Genomic DNA, 15492 nt, shown 5'->3' with positions numbered 1-15492 from the left:
ATTGATTGATAAACTCGTAAATGCCACCTTCCTTTCAATCCTAAACTTTACCAACAGATACTTGCAGGGCCCAGTACATGGACCTGATAAGGAAAAGACAGCTTTCTCGATGCCCCTGGGACTATTACAGTTCAAAGTCCTCCCTTTTGGCTTAGATGGGGCCACCCCACTTTCAGGATATTACAGCCCTACTCTGATTTCTGTGGGGCTTATATTGACAATATAGTCATTTAGAGTAAGATTTGGGAAGACCATCTTTTTCATCTCTTAACTATTATCAGAGCCCTTAGGGAAGCCGGCTAAGCTGCCAATACATTCAAATGTAAGATGGCTCAATCAGCCGTGAAATACCTTAGCTTCTTTGTAGGGAATGGCAGTGTCCAGCCTCAACGAGAAAAAGGAAAAGCTGTTCTAGATACCCCTCATTCCTAAGACCAAGAGAGACCTCAAAGCATTCTTAGGTTTAATCGGTTATTACCATAGGTTTATCCCTAATTTCTCAGACAGAACAGCTAGGCTGACAGACAAATGAAAGAATGCCCAACCCCAGAAAAGTCATTGGACTGACAAGGACGATGTATGCAGCAACAGCTTAAAACAAACCCTGTACCTGAACCCGATCCGAAAGGTAGTAGATTTTTCAAAGGATTTTTGTTACAAACTGACGCCTCCCACACAGGGTTATGAGCAGTTTTGTCACAAGTTTGTAATGGATTAGAACACCCTATCTTATTCACTAGTTGCAAACTCTTCCCACGTGAAAATAACTACTTTGTGTTAGGATTAGAGGCCCTTGCCATCAAATGGGCCATCACCCATCTAAGATACTATCTCCTAGGAAGAAAGTTCACACTTGTCACAGACTATTCTCCATTAGTGTGGATCAGCCAGCGAAATGACTCTAACCCTCGAGTAATGCGATGGTTCCTAGACCTGCAACCCTACTGTTTCACTGTGGAGCAACGAAAAGTTAAAGACCAGGGGAACGTCGATTTCTTTTCTCAGTTGCCCTGTGAAACAGATACGGCTACATCACACAGATATAATATGATTTGATATGAAACCTGAAGGTGTCTCACCAACTAGTCCCCAGGGATCTGTCATCCACGTGGCCAGGACATGGCCATCACTTTTGGATCCAGTTCCTAGGGGTGGACCAGTGCTGTAGGATCACCTGGGTGAGGGGTTTTCGGGGAGTGGGAGTGGGACACCAGATGGAGAGACGCGGTATCCTCTTCCTTATAACACCTTTACCCAATCCGAGGATATTTAGGAACTCTACCCCCGCCCCTTTACAACACAAACACTTTCACATGGACAGCCCGCTATGAGGGAAAACAGACTAACACTGAGCCGTATTCCTGACGTGTCCCAATACAATTGTCAGGCGAGGTCAGGCAATTACTGACCATCACACACACCTGACTTCCATTAAGCTTCCCGACACTGAAAAAAGGTGGAGCACAAGAGTACACTCTGAGCGAGGCAAGGCACACGAGGAAACAGTAGTTTCGAGATGGCAGTTGTCACAATCTGAGCTCCACGAAGTCAAGAATACCTCCGTTCCCAAGTACCAGTCAGGGAGAAAAATAGAAAACTCACTGACAGATTATTGAGACCCCAGGTGGAGGGGGACAGGAACACCGGATCCTGGATGGCTGCTGCAAGAAAAGGACAGTGTTTAGACAAGGACAAGTAATCAGTACAATTGTATGAACAAAAGGCCTAAGGACACCTACACGTAGGAAGACCGATGTTAGCTCTGTACCTAGTTGTCCCTTCCTGGGAGTAGAAGTAGTGGGAAGACTCTACCAGGGCCCACCTGTGGGTTTCTTAACTTGATTTGCAAAGCATGGGTGCAAGAAGTTATGCAGGTTCAACAGTGTCCAAAAAAGTTCCAAGTTCACCAAATCCAGAGGGTAAGGATAAAGCAATCCGTTGGTCAAAGTCCAGAGTAAAAGAGTAAAAAAAAACAGGTAGACACCAAGCCAAGTATCCCAATCCAAGGGGTATTCCAGATGCAGTCCAAGATCAAGTGCGTGATTTCCAAAGTTCCAAACAAGACAGAAGCACAGAGGATCAAAACGCTGTGAAAAACAACCGAGAAGCATTCTACTGAGTTTGGGCATTCATTTTATAGGTGCTTCTGGTCATATGACCTGATTAGGTCTGCCCAGGATTGGGTTTAGCTCGTATCACGTGCCCCGTGTGTGAGCGTAGTTTGCAAATGCTACGCGCAGGGACATGTGATCGGATGGTCCATAAGGACCATAAGCGCCATGGCTGCCCCCGTCCGTGTCGGCGCCGTGCTGCCGAAGACAACAAGGAACCGTGGCCCGGCACGGTCACCGCCGAAGGCCGAGTCCTCTCCCGCCCACGCCGGACCCGCAAGGTGGAAGTGAGTGTGGGCGGGGGCGTGGCGGGGGTGGAGCCGCACTGGGCTGCATAACAGCAGTTTAACGAGAGAAGAAAGACAGCAAAACAGAAGGGGATCGCAAGGAAAGAACTTCCCTTGACCTTTTCGACAAGGAACCGTTACTTTCCTGACACCTCGAGAATAGAAAGCGTAAGACCAGGCAATCAGGTTGAAAAATCCTGCATTGTGTGTCAGAGCTACCCTGGGCCCTCCTGCGTCAATAATCAAGGCTCGGAGAAACACCAGCCGCCGTGGTACTGTCCTTGGCTCCATGAACAAAGCAGCATCAGTGAAATCAACACAGCCGGTTATTTGGGGAGGCCGATACAAGACCAGTATGTGTTGAGGCCAAGGGTGCAAGCAGAAACATTGTATGGCGAGCACTGGAACGGACATTGTTAAAACGTGTGTGATAAAGGACTGTGTGAAACCAGAAGGTGTCTCACCTGCTAGTCCCAGGGGATCTGTCATCCAGGCGGCCAGGACATGGCTGTCGCTTTTGGACCCAGTTTCTGGGGGTGGACCAGTGCAGGAGAATCACCTGGGTGAGGTGTCTACGGGGATGTGGGAGTGGGACACCGGATGGTGAGACGCTGTATCCCCTTTCCTGTAATACCTTTTCCCCATCCTACCAGGTAGGATACCTAGGAACTCAAACCCCCCTTTCCAACATGAACACTTTCTCACAGACAGCTCACTGTAAGAGAAAATGGACTTACACCTGAGCCGTATACCTGACATGTCCCAACACAAGGGTCAGGCAGAGTCAGGCAATTACTGATAATTACACACACACACCTGACTTCCATCACACTTCCTCACACGAATAAAAAGCGGAGCATGAAAGCCCACTCTGAGCAAGGCAAAACACAAGAGGAAGCAGCAGTTCCAAGATGGCAGTTTAATACGAGGAGAAAGATGGCAAGACCAGAGAGGGTTGCAAGGTAGGAAGTGTCATAACCCATAGAACTTGCCCTTTCTGGACTTCCTGGTCCTTATCGTGACAGGGCTTGTATTCCCTGTTACTCCCAATATGGCCGTGCCAAGTGACTTGCCTCGCACCAGCCTTTACGTCGTCGGACACGGCACGTTCTATAAATTGGTCACGCCCCCGCGGCCCTGGGTGTCTCAACACTATCATTAGGTAGTGACTGGACGTGTGTGTGCTGCTCAGCGAATCCACTATTCCTAGTTTCCTGGTCCCTTCTTTCTTCCACCTTTCCCCTCTAATTCTGCTCCGGGAATCCTCAACCCTAGCGACCGCTACCTTCTTCCTGGACATCCTGGAACTGTGACCTTCCTGGAACTCTGAACGCACGCTGGAGTCGGACGAGACTCGAGCGAGCCTATACAAGACCCGATCCGTCTACAAGAGGAATCCTCCCGCGGAACAAAGCAAGAAGCGATCCCAGGTGAGACGGGGGGAGATTTACGACAGTTTGAGACGCCAAACGACTGACACTGATACTGCTATGGAGAAAGCAGTCCAGGACCTCATGCGTGGCATGCAAGAACTAAAAACTGAAGTGCAGAACTTAAAAGCAGAGAATGCTGCGTTAAAGCAACTTGTTTTGTCTCGTGACTCCGCTAACAAGGAGAGTGTGTTACTGGGTGGAGTGGTAGACAAATATGATGGCTCGGCAAAGTCCTTACGTGGATTCCTGGATTCCTGCTTGGTGCATTTTACTTTTAAGCCCTACTATTTTTCAACTTCCAGGGCAAAGGTCGGCTTCATAATCTCACACCTCACAGGGAACGCGTTGACTGGGCAACTCCCCTAGTCAACTCTGGAGATGCCCTCCTGGATGATTATGATGGATTTATTCAGGCACTCAAAACTATGTTCGACCGCCCAGAACAGGTTTATAGTGCTCAGGAACGGTTACTTGATTTCTGACAGGGATCCCAGGATATGCTAACGTATGTTACTAGATTCAAACAACTGGCCAAGGAAGCAGATTGGTCCTCAGAAGCAAGTTTCACTCTATTTCGCAGGGGTATAAATGAGGATATAAAGGATGAATTAGCCAGAGTGGCTCGTCCTAGCTCATTCCAGGCTCTTATGGATCTAGCCATGCAAATAGACTACCGGATCCAGGAAAGAAAGGCTGAAAGAAGAAAGACCAAGAGACCCTTTCAAAAGAACTCCCTTGAGACTTCTGTAAAAACCGATCCTGCCCCAACCCCTGACATTGAACCGGAACCCATGCAAATAGGAGCCTTCCGTGGACCTATTTCCCCACAAGAAAGGATGAGAAGGATCCACACAGGCCTGTGCATGTATTGTGCCTCGGATAAACGCCTTGTTAGAGAATGTCCTCTAGCCCCTCCACGGCGTTCGGGAAACACCAGCTCCCAATCCTAGATGGAGCGAGGTGTCGGGAGAGAGATGTTTGCTCCACATCAATTCCATCCTTGAACTCTCCTTGACAAAACAATTTGGTGATACTACAGGCCTTCCTGTCGCCCTCCAAGAATGAAACGTATCCCATTCTGGCCTTGGTGGACTGCGGAGCTATGGGAATTTTCATTGATCAAGACTGGGTTGTTAGTCATCATATTCCGTACGAGACACGAAGCACCATGCAGCCGGTGGAAGCAATCGACGGAAGACCCCTCTCTTCAGGACCCATAAGCCTGCAGACAAAAGAAATCCAACTTTCCATAAACCATCACCAAGAGCGGATTACATTCAACATCATTAAGTCAGCCCATTACCCCATGGTATTGGGTATGCCCTGGTTACAAAAGCACAATCCGTATATCAATTGGACAGCAGGATCACTATTCCTGGGCTCAGAGTTTTGTATGTCCCACTGTCTATCCCTGGATCCCTCCTCGACACCTCCTAGAGAACCACTAAGAGACCAGAAAACACCACTCATGGTTTCCAATATCATACAAGTCCCAGAGGCCTATCAGGGATACGCTGATGTATTTTAAACTGCCATAGTCCAGGCCTTACCCCCTCACAGACCTGAAGACTGTGCCATAGATACAGATCCCTCAGCAGTGATTCCCTTCGGCAGAATGTTCATTCTTTCTGAACCTGAGAAAAAGGCCCTCCGAGAATACCTGGACACCAATCTTGAAAACGGCACCATAAGACCCTCAAAATCTCCAGCGGGTGCTTTGTTGTTCTTCGTTCCCAAGAAGGACACCAAGGAACTCAGACCTTGCCTCGACTATCGTGGCTTAAATCAATGCACCCTCAAAGATCGGTACCCACTGCCCCTGATCTCGGACATCCTGGAAGCTGTGAGAGGCACCGTAATATTCACAAAGTTGGATCTCCGGGGTGCCTACCATGTAATTTGTATCCGGGAAGGAAACAAATGGAAAACAGCCTTTAGAACGCCCTTTGGTCACTATGAATATCTAGTCATGCCCTTTGGACTAGCTAATGCTCCCGCAGTTTTCCAACGTTTTATGGATAGGGTGTTTTCTGACATGTTATTCCTCTTCGTCATTGCCTATCTGGATGACATATTGATATTTTCCAAGGATCCTCTAAAGCATGAAGAACATGTAAAGGCAGTATTACAACGACTCCGTGAACACAAACTTTTAGCCAAACCCGAAAAATGCTTGTTTCATGTTACTTCTGTTCACTACCTAGGATTCATCCTTAGCCCAGAAGGAATTGCTATGAACCCTTCAAAGATAAAAGCCATACTGGCTTGGCCCGCTCCCACATCTGTGAAACAAGTTCAATCCTTCCTGGGGCTTGCCAACTTCTACCGGAAGTTCATTTCTACCTTTTCCGAGATCGTTCAGCCGATCGTTGCTCTCTTGAAGAAAGACACCCCCTTTATCTGGTCTAGCCCGCAAGATAAAGCATTCCAACGATTGAAGACAGAGTTCACCAAGCCCCCATCCTGGCCCAACCCGACATAAATCGCCCATTCCTAGTGGAAACGGATGCCTCTAACTATGCCATAGGAGCGGTCTTGAAACAGGTACTTGAGGATAAACTGGAACACCCCATTGCTTACCTCTCACGAACCCTGAATCCCAGTGAGACACACTATTCCGTCCTGGAAAAGGAACTGTTAGCCATCCGCCAAACCTTCACTGAATGGCGACATCTACTTCTGGGTGCTAGATATCCAGTTCAGGTCTGCACGGACCATCGGAATCTTCAAATTCTACAGTCGTTGGAGTGCAGGAACAGTCGTCAGGCGCGTTGGGCCTACTTCTTTGCCCAGTACCAATTCCAAATCACTCATGTTCCCGGATCACAAAACATGCTTGCTGATGCCTTATCTCGACGTCCTGACTATGTAACCACTGAAGACAGGGCCTATCCTAAAATGTTTCCCCACACGATCTTTGTAGCTCAAGCAGTCAACCTCCTGGAAGAAATCCGAGTGCAAACCCAGTCCTCTGACCTCTGGAAGGATATTTCAAGGAAGAATCCATGGAACCTAAGAGTTAAGGAAGGATATTTATTCAAGGACAATGCACTGGTCATTCCTAAACAGATATTACAACAAAGAATGATAAACCTCTGCCATGGTACCCTTCACTCCGGACATTGTGGTATAACTAACACCCTCCATCTTATACAAAGACAGTTTTGGTGGCCTGGAATGAAGACCGGCGTACAACAGTACATCAAAGCTTATGCTGTCTGCAGTCAAAACAAACATGATAACAAGAGACCGGCGGGTCTTCTACTGCAACCATTGCTGCCAACAAGACCATGGGAATTCATTGCTACAGACTTCATTGTGGAATTACCACCTTCCCGAGGATACACAACCATCATGGTAACCATAGACTTGTTCACTCATATGGCTCATATTACGCCTCTGTATAAACTACCATCCTCCTCAGAACTTGCTGGAATCTTCCTGGAACACATTTTCCGTCTTCATGGACTTCCTTCCAAGATCATATCGGACCGAGGACCTCAATACGTCTCACAATTCTGGAAACATCTGTGTCATATTCTAGGGATCCAACGCGCTCTCTCATCAGATTATCACCCAGAAACCAACGGAGCCACGGAACGTGTAAATCAGACCCTAGAGCAATATCTTCGTTGTTTTGCCACCAAGGTTCAGGGTGACTGGTCTCTCCTTATGCCCTTGGCCGAGTTTGCCTACAACAATTCCGATCACTCAGCAGTCAAGGTCACCCCTTTCTATTGCAGTCAAGGTTTTCATCCGTCCGTTTTACCTTCTGTTCTTCCACATCCCACACCAGTGCCTATTCTCGACTCATGGATTGAGACTCTTATCAACATACACAAGGAAGTCAAGGAACAATTGGAAAAGGCCCAGACACGCACTAAGCGTTATGCAGACTCCAAAAGAAGACCAACGCCTTCTTATTCCGTTGGTGATCAAGTCTGGTTGTCCTCGAAACTATTACCACGACATCTACAGCCAAACAAATTAGCCCCCCTGTACTATGGACCATTTTCCATAAAGGAAATCATCAATCCTGTCTCATTCCGGCTCAAGCTACCAGACTCCTGGAACAGAATACACCCAGTTTTTCACACTTCTCTATTGAAACCCTACATCCGATCCACCCGGAAAACCTGCAGACCCAGTCCTGTGATTGTGGACAATCAACTGGAATATGAAGTGTCCAGAATATGCGATTCCAGGTATAAACGGGGTCGACTTCAATACCTGGTTGAATGGAAAGGATATCCTCCTAGCGAGAGAACCTGGGAACCAGTTTCTAACCTAAATACGCCTTGATTGCTTAGAAGATTCCATCTCATACACCCGGGCAAACCTGGTGGAACAGGTTTTCGGAGGAGGCATGCTGTCATGACCCATAGAACTTGCCCTTTCTGGACTTCCTGGTCCTTATCGCAACGTAGCTTGTATTCCCTGTTACTCCCAACATGGCCTTGCCAAGTGACTTGCCTCACACCAGCCTTTACATCGGACACGGCACGTTCTATAAATTGGCCACGCTGTCACGGATGGCACTCTATTAAGAGTGGCACAGGACACCCAGAAAGGGTTTGGGTGGTTGTGCCAAATAAAGTGGACAGACAAGAACACACACAGCGGAAAGGAAAGAGAACGAAGAGTAGGCAAGAGTAGCAAGGTAAAAGATACAGAATGAATACCCTCTTGGGGTGTATGCAGATATAGGAAAAGAGTATTCCACGAACCTTGGAAATACTCTAGCCTTCTGCACAGTTTGCTATAACAGAGGCCCACGCTGTTTGCTCATGACTTGGAACAGCAGCTATGGATGTCTGTAATGTAGAAACGAGACAAGGGAAGGGGCAGAGGTTGACTGATGGGAACCAACAGACAAGCTCTGTACAAAAGGGTCTACAAACAGTACAAGAGAAGATACTACAGACAAATCCAGGAAAGGAGGTGATAGCAAACTAGCAGAAGGAAATGAAGGGAAAGTCGTGTAACAGGATAGGATAGCAGAGGACAGTAAGGAACAAGGTTGAGAGCTCAGAGGAGCAGGGAAGCAATGAGTAAGCCCACAGGAGTAGGACTGTAAGGTAGAAAGCCCAGAGGAAAAGGGCTTAGGGCAGCAGAGTAAAGCAGACTGCACGGCAAGGATCCCGTAAGGGCCGGGCAGTAAGGAGTGAACCCTGAGGGACAGGGCCGATGAACGTAGAAGGTAGCAGAGGACTGTAGAGGGCTGCTAGGCCGAGAACCCAGCGGAAAAGGTAGGTAGTAGGCAGCGGAGCGTGATAAGCTGCAAAGTAGGAAGGCCCAGAGGACAAGGGCTGTAGGTAGCCAGAGTGAGGTAGGCTGCAGAGCAGGGAGCCCAGAAGACAAGGGCTGAAGGCAGCCGGAGTGAGGCAGGCTGCAGAGCAGGGAGCCCAGAGCCCAGAAGACAAGGGCTGAAGGCAGCCGGAGTGAGGCAGGCTGCAGGGCAGGGAGCCCAGAGGACAAGGGCTGAGGCTGGAAAGCAGCAGAGCGTGATCAGCTGCAATGTAGAGGGTCCGCAGGGCAAGGGCGGAGGCTGGAAGGCAGCACAATGTGATCGGCTGCAATGTGGAGAGCCCGGCAGGGCAAGGGCGGAGGCTGGAAGGCAGCAGAGCGTGATCGGCTACAATGTGGAGAGCCCGGCAGGGCAAGGGCGGAGGCTGGAAGGCAGCAGAGCGTGATCGGCTGCAATGTTGAGAGCCCGGCAGGGCAAGGGCGGAGGCTGGAGGGCAGCAGAGCGTGATCGGCTGCAATGTGGAGAGCCCGGCAGGGCAAGGGCGGAGACTGGAAGGCAGCAGAGCGTGATCAGCTGCAGTGTGGAGAGCCCGGCAGGGCAAGGGCAGAGACTGGAAGGCAGCAGAGCGTGATCAGCTGCAGTGTGGAGAGCCCGGCAGGGCAAGGGCGGAGACTGGAAGGCAGCAGAGCGTGATCAGCTGCAGTGTGGAGAGCCCAGAGGAGCAGGGCTGTGAGGCAGGGAGCCTGGAAGGCTATGGCTGGAGGCAGCAGGGTGGAGCAAGCAACAAGGCAGGGTCCAAGCAGGAGTGAAGGTAAGCAGCATACAAGATCCGTAGGAAGATGCAAAAGGTGGAGGAAGGACTTTCAGATGCAAGAGGCTGAGCCACTGCAGGCAGCAGCCTTTATACTGCCTAGCCCAGCACAGGGGCAGGCTAATTGGTTGCACCTGGCGAAGCACACCTGCAGGCAATCGGCCACCTCCCTTTCTGTTCCTGGGCTGGTGGAAGCAGGGCAAGTCCCTAGGGCTTCTGGGGGGTGTAGTTCCTTTGATAACCAATAGGAACAGCCAGGAATCGATGCTTGTAGCCAGGTGCATTATGGTATGCGTAGTTTGTTGGAAATAATAATAAAGCACCAAAGTCTCGCAAATAGGAAATAAAGTTCCTAAAGTAAATATAGATGGATCCAAGAGTCTGTTGTAAATAAATGATAAACATATAGTCCAAATTGAGCGTAAATGGATGCGCCCATGGCGCAGGCATGACAGTATGCCCCTCTCCAGGCCCCTCTCCAGGCTCCCTGAAGACCGACCTACAGGAAGAATGTCTGTCACACCGTACAAGAGTCTTAATCCAAAAAGGCACATCATGAAGCACCAGAAACGGGTTGCAGGGTGAGAGTCTTGAATGACGGAGATAGTACCAATGTTCAGAACCTTTGATGTAGCAATCAGAATAGACGAAGTCTTTGGAACACAGACGCCAACTGTGTGTGCATGAAAAGAGGAACTGTGAAAAACTGCTGCAGGCTCCATGATAGATTTTGCTTTGACGGGCAACAATATGGTGCTGGAAAGTGGAGCCATAGGTACAGCAGAGTTGGTAGCTTTAGGAATCACAGTAGCTATAGCAACCTCAAGATTCACAGCAGGGACTTCAGGTGTCTCAAATGTGGCAGGGCGTTTAGGAGCCATAGCAGCAGGAAGATCATGAATAGCAGTTGGAAGTTTGGGTGCTGTAGCAGCTACAGACAGTTCAGGTGTTGCAACTAATGGTAGATCAGGTACCACAACCACTGGCGATTCAGGGGGTATCGAAGAAACTGAAGATGTTGATTGCTCAAGAGTGTTGTCTGATAGCACAGCCAAACTTTGGCAAGCCCCGCTTGCCAACTCAGCATGCTCGGTGTGAACTGCGCCAGTCTCTTCAGCTGCCATTGTCATTTCAGAAGAGGTTGTAAGTGTGAGTACTGGACAATAGGCAAGGGTGAGGGCGGAACCATCCTTTGACTCAGAGGGATCTCCAATTAGAGGACCACCCTTGTTTTGTGGTGTTATGGCTGTGTGAGTGATTTGAACCACCGGAGGAGTTAATTCTTTTCTGTCAGTACAACAACCTGAGTTACTGTGGCTGGAAGATGAAAGAGCTGTGTCAGTCTTTAGAAGGGATACATATGCTACATTTAGGTCTTCCATCTGCTTGGTATAAGTCTGTATCCTTTTCTGCGTGGCAATTCCAGGCCTTATCATGTCGATCTCTAAAGATAAGATGTCAGGTGTTGGACATAGTGTCAGATGGTCTGGTAACTTGTGTCCCTTCATAAGATTCTGATAATGCAAATAAATAAAGTCATCATAGAGGTCTTCGGTCTTTCTTTTAAGGCGTAGGAGTTGTTCTTGTAGCAGATAAGTATCATTTGTTTGATCTAAAGCTTCAGAAGCTGGTGTGGTAGAAAATTCGGTTGCAGCAATGGGAAGACTGACCTTAGGGTTATTGTGGTTAGTAGATACTGTGGAAGCATTTAGACAACCGATGGTTAGTATAGGTCTTTTGTACCCAGGACCAGATGCACAAACCTCAGGATAATGACTGCCTTGTCCTGTCAAATAAAGTTTTCCAGCATTCTGGGGGGCTTGCCAAGCTGATCTTGCGCATACCACTCTGGCAACAGCGTATTCTGGTTTAGAGTCTCCCACAATGAGTGATATATCCTTAGTTGTTGCGGTGTTAGAAGGCTTGTCAGAAGACGCAGGAGAGTTTTTCACTGTTTGGTCTAACAAGATCTGTAAGAATTCATTATCTTGCTGTAGCTCTGCAACAGATAAGGACTGCGGATCATAGTCGCAAATGTCATAATAATTGTACATGGAAGAAGGGTCAGCTAGCCAGTGAGTATAGTACCGTGCTTGTAAATCTTTGTTTAATAAGGCGAGACTGTCCTTTAGACTAAGGTTCTTGTTTGCTGTCTTTAGGGAAACCATAGGTTTATGCAAAGGTTTCTTAACTCGAAAGGAAAGCATCTTTGGTCTGTGTGTGCCTTTCCGGCCTATGGAACAAGAAATTTTTTGCTCTTACATTCTGTCACGGATGGCACTCTATTAAGAGTGGCACAGGACACCCAGAAAGGGTTTGGGTGGTTGTGCCAAATAAAGTGGACAGACAAGAACACACACAGCGGAAAGGAAAGAGAACGAAGAGTAGGCAAGAGTAGCAAGGTAAAAGATACAGAATGAATACCCTCTTGGGGTGTATGCAGATATAGGAAAAGAGTATTCCACGAACCTTGGAAATACTCTAGCCTTCTGCACAGTTTGCTATAACAGAGGCCCACGCTGTTTGCTCATGACTTGGAACAGCAGCTATGGATGTCTGTAATGTAGAAACGAGACAAGGGAAGGGGCAGAGGTTGACTGATGGGAACCAACAGACAAGCTCTGTACAAAAGGGTCTACAAACAGTACAAGAGAAGATACTACAGACAAATCCAGGAAAGGAGGTGATAGCAAACTAGCAGAAGGAAATGAAGGGAAAGTCGTGTAACAGGATAGGATAGCAGAGGACAGTAAGGAACAAGGTTGAGAGCTCAGAGGAGCAGGGGAGCAATGAGTAAGCCCACAGGAGTAGGACTGTAAGGTAGAAAGCCCAGAGGAAAAGGGCTTAGGGCAGCAGGGTAAAGCAGACTGCACGGCAAGGATCCCGTAAGGGCCGGGCAGTAAGGAGTGAACCCTGAGGGACAGGGCCGCTGAACGTAGAAGGTAGCAGAGGACTGTAGAGGGCTGCTAGGCCGAGAACCCAGCGGAAAAGGTAGGTAGTAGGCAGCGGAGCGTGATAAGCTGCAAAGTAGGAAGGCCCAGAGGACAAGGGCTGTAGGTAGCCAGAGTGAGGTAGGCTGCAGAGCAGGGAGCCCAGAAGACAAGGGCTGAAGGCAGCCGGAGTGAGGCAGGCTGCAGAGCAGGGAGCCCAGAAGACAAGGGCTGAAGGCAGCCGGAGTGAGGCAGGCTGCAGGGCAGGGAGCCCAGAGGACAAGGGCTGAGGCTGGAAAGCAGCAGAGCGTGATCAGCTGCAATGTAGAGGGTCCGCAGGGCAAGGGCGGAGGCTGGAAGGCAGCAGAACGTGATCGGCTGCAATGTGGAGAGCCCGGCAGGGCAAGGGCGGAGGCTGGAAGCAGCAGAGCGTGATCGGCTGCAATGTGGAGAGCCCGGCAGGGCAAGGGCGGAGGCTGGAAGGCAGCAGAGCGTGATCGGCTGCAATGTGGAGAGCCCGGCAGGGCAAGGGCGGAGGCTGGAGGGCAGCAGAGCGTGATCGGCTGCAATGTGGAGAGCCGGCAGGGCAAGGGCAGAGACTGGAAGGCAGCAGAGCGTGATCAGCTGCAGTGTGGAGAGCCCGGCAGGGCAAGGGCGGAGACTGGAAGGCAGCAGAGCGTGATCAGTTGCAGTGTGGAGAGCCCGGCAGGGCAAGGGCGGAGACTGGAAGGCAGCAGAGCATGATCAGCTGCAGTGTGGAGAGCCCAGAGGAGCAGGGCTGTGAGGCAGGGAGCCTGGAAGGCTATGGCTGGAGGCAGCAGGGTCGAGCAAGCAACAAGGCAGGGTCCAAGCAGGAGTGAAGGTAAGCAGCATACAAGATCCGTAGGAAGATGCAAAAGGTGGAGGAAGGACTCTCAGATGCAAGAGGCTGAGCCACTGCAGGCAGCAGCCTTTATACTGCCTAGCCCAGCACAGGGGCAGGCTAATTGGTTGCACCTGGCGAAGCACACCTGCAGGCAATCGGCCACCTCCCTTTCTGTTCCTGGGCTGGTGGAAGCAGGGCAAGTCCCTAGGGCTTCTGGGGGGGTGTAGTTCCTTTGATAACCAATAGGAACAGTCAGGAATCGATGCTTGTAGCCAGGTGCATTATGGTATGCGTAGTTTGTTGGAAATAATAATAAAGCACCAAAGTCTCGCAAATGGGAAATAAAGTGCCCAAAGTAAATATAGATGGATCCAAGAGTCTGTTGTAAATAAATGATAAACATATAGGTCAAATTGAGCGTAAATGGATGCGCCCATGGCGCAGGCATGACACACGCCCCCGCGGCCCCGCGCGTCTCAGCGCTATCATTAGGTAGTGACTGGACGTGTGTGTGCTGCTCGGCGAATCCACTATTCCTAGGTTCCTGGTCCCTTCTTCCTTCCGTTCCACCTTTCCCCTCTAATTCTGCTCCCAGAATCCTCAACCCTAGCGACCGCTACCTTATCCCTGGACATCCTGGAACTGCGACCTTCCTGGAACTCTGAACGCGCGCTGGAGTCGGACGAGACTCGAGCGAGCCTATACAAGACCCGATCCGTCCACAAGAGGAATCCTCACAAGGAACAGAGCAAGAAGCGATCCCAGGTGAGACGGGGGAGATTTACGACAGTAAGTACCCTTGACATATTCGGAGAAGAACTGTTACTTTCACGAGCCCTCGAGAATCAGAAACATAGGACCGGGAATTAACGCTGAAGAAAGGTGCATTGTGTGTCAAAGGTACCCAGAGTCCTCCTGCATCGATAGACAAAGCAGGGAGGAGTGATTGCTGCTGTGGTACTGTCCTTAAAGCAGCGCCAGCAAGGTCAGCACAGCTGGTGAGTCGGGGAGACTGATAGCAGACCAGTCTGTGTTAGAACCAAGGTTGCAAGCAGCAACATTGTATGAAGAAATCTGCAAAGGACAGAGTGTGAGGCGTATGCGATCAGCGACGCAAATATAATTGAACATCCAAGGAGTGACTGAACTTTTAAAGCCAAGATAGATACCATATATACAGTGGTCTGGCACCACGTGGGTGCTCATTCCAAGGTCTGTGTTAGGTATCAAACTGAGAGTGTAAAATTGTGAACTGTGAAATCAAAGTGGTCCTGCAACTGGTGAAGCTAAACCCTGTGTACATTCGAAAGTCTTTGATTGCTAATATGAACTTCAATTGATCCGAGCCCGGCTGAGGGAGACTAATTGTCTGATTAGGGGATCCGGGGTGAACTGTGAGTCATCTTAGAAAAGATATTCTATAGGTATTGGAGAAGAGGATCTGAGCCCAGAAGAGGGGGATCCAAAGTAAAGATTGAGGTATAAAAGGGATCTGAGCCTGGCTGAGGGGGATCCTGGGTGAAGAGTGAATCGCCTGACTTGAGTACTTGTAAAGGAACCTTTCGTTTGTTTTGGTACATCAGGCCCTCTGAATCAATAGATTTTGATAACTTAAGAGCCTTGGGCACAGAAGGCCCTGATGTTGGTAATGAAACTGTGTCCTCGTGGTGAAGGAGTCCGAGAGTGTGCTATGCACGAGTGAACCGGCTTGTCCTGTGCTGAAAATGTGGGGAAGGGAGGCCAATGGGAGGCTAGCTCAGCGACAACATGCTCGCCTTTAAACAAGACGACACAAAGCAACACAGGT

This window comes from Ambystoma mexicanum, chromosome 2p (genome assembly GCF_040938575.1).
Source record: "Ambystoma mexicanum isolate Mex_15411 chromosome 2p, UKY_AmexF1_1, whole genome shotgun sequence".
NCBI lineage: Eukaryota > Metazoa > Chordata > Amphibia > Caudata > Ambystomatidae > Ambystoma > Ambystoma mexicanum.
Note: the sequence above shows the minus strand (reverse complement) of the source record.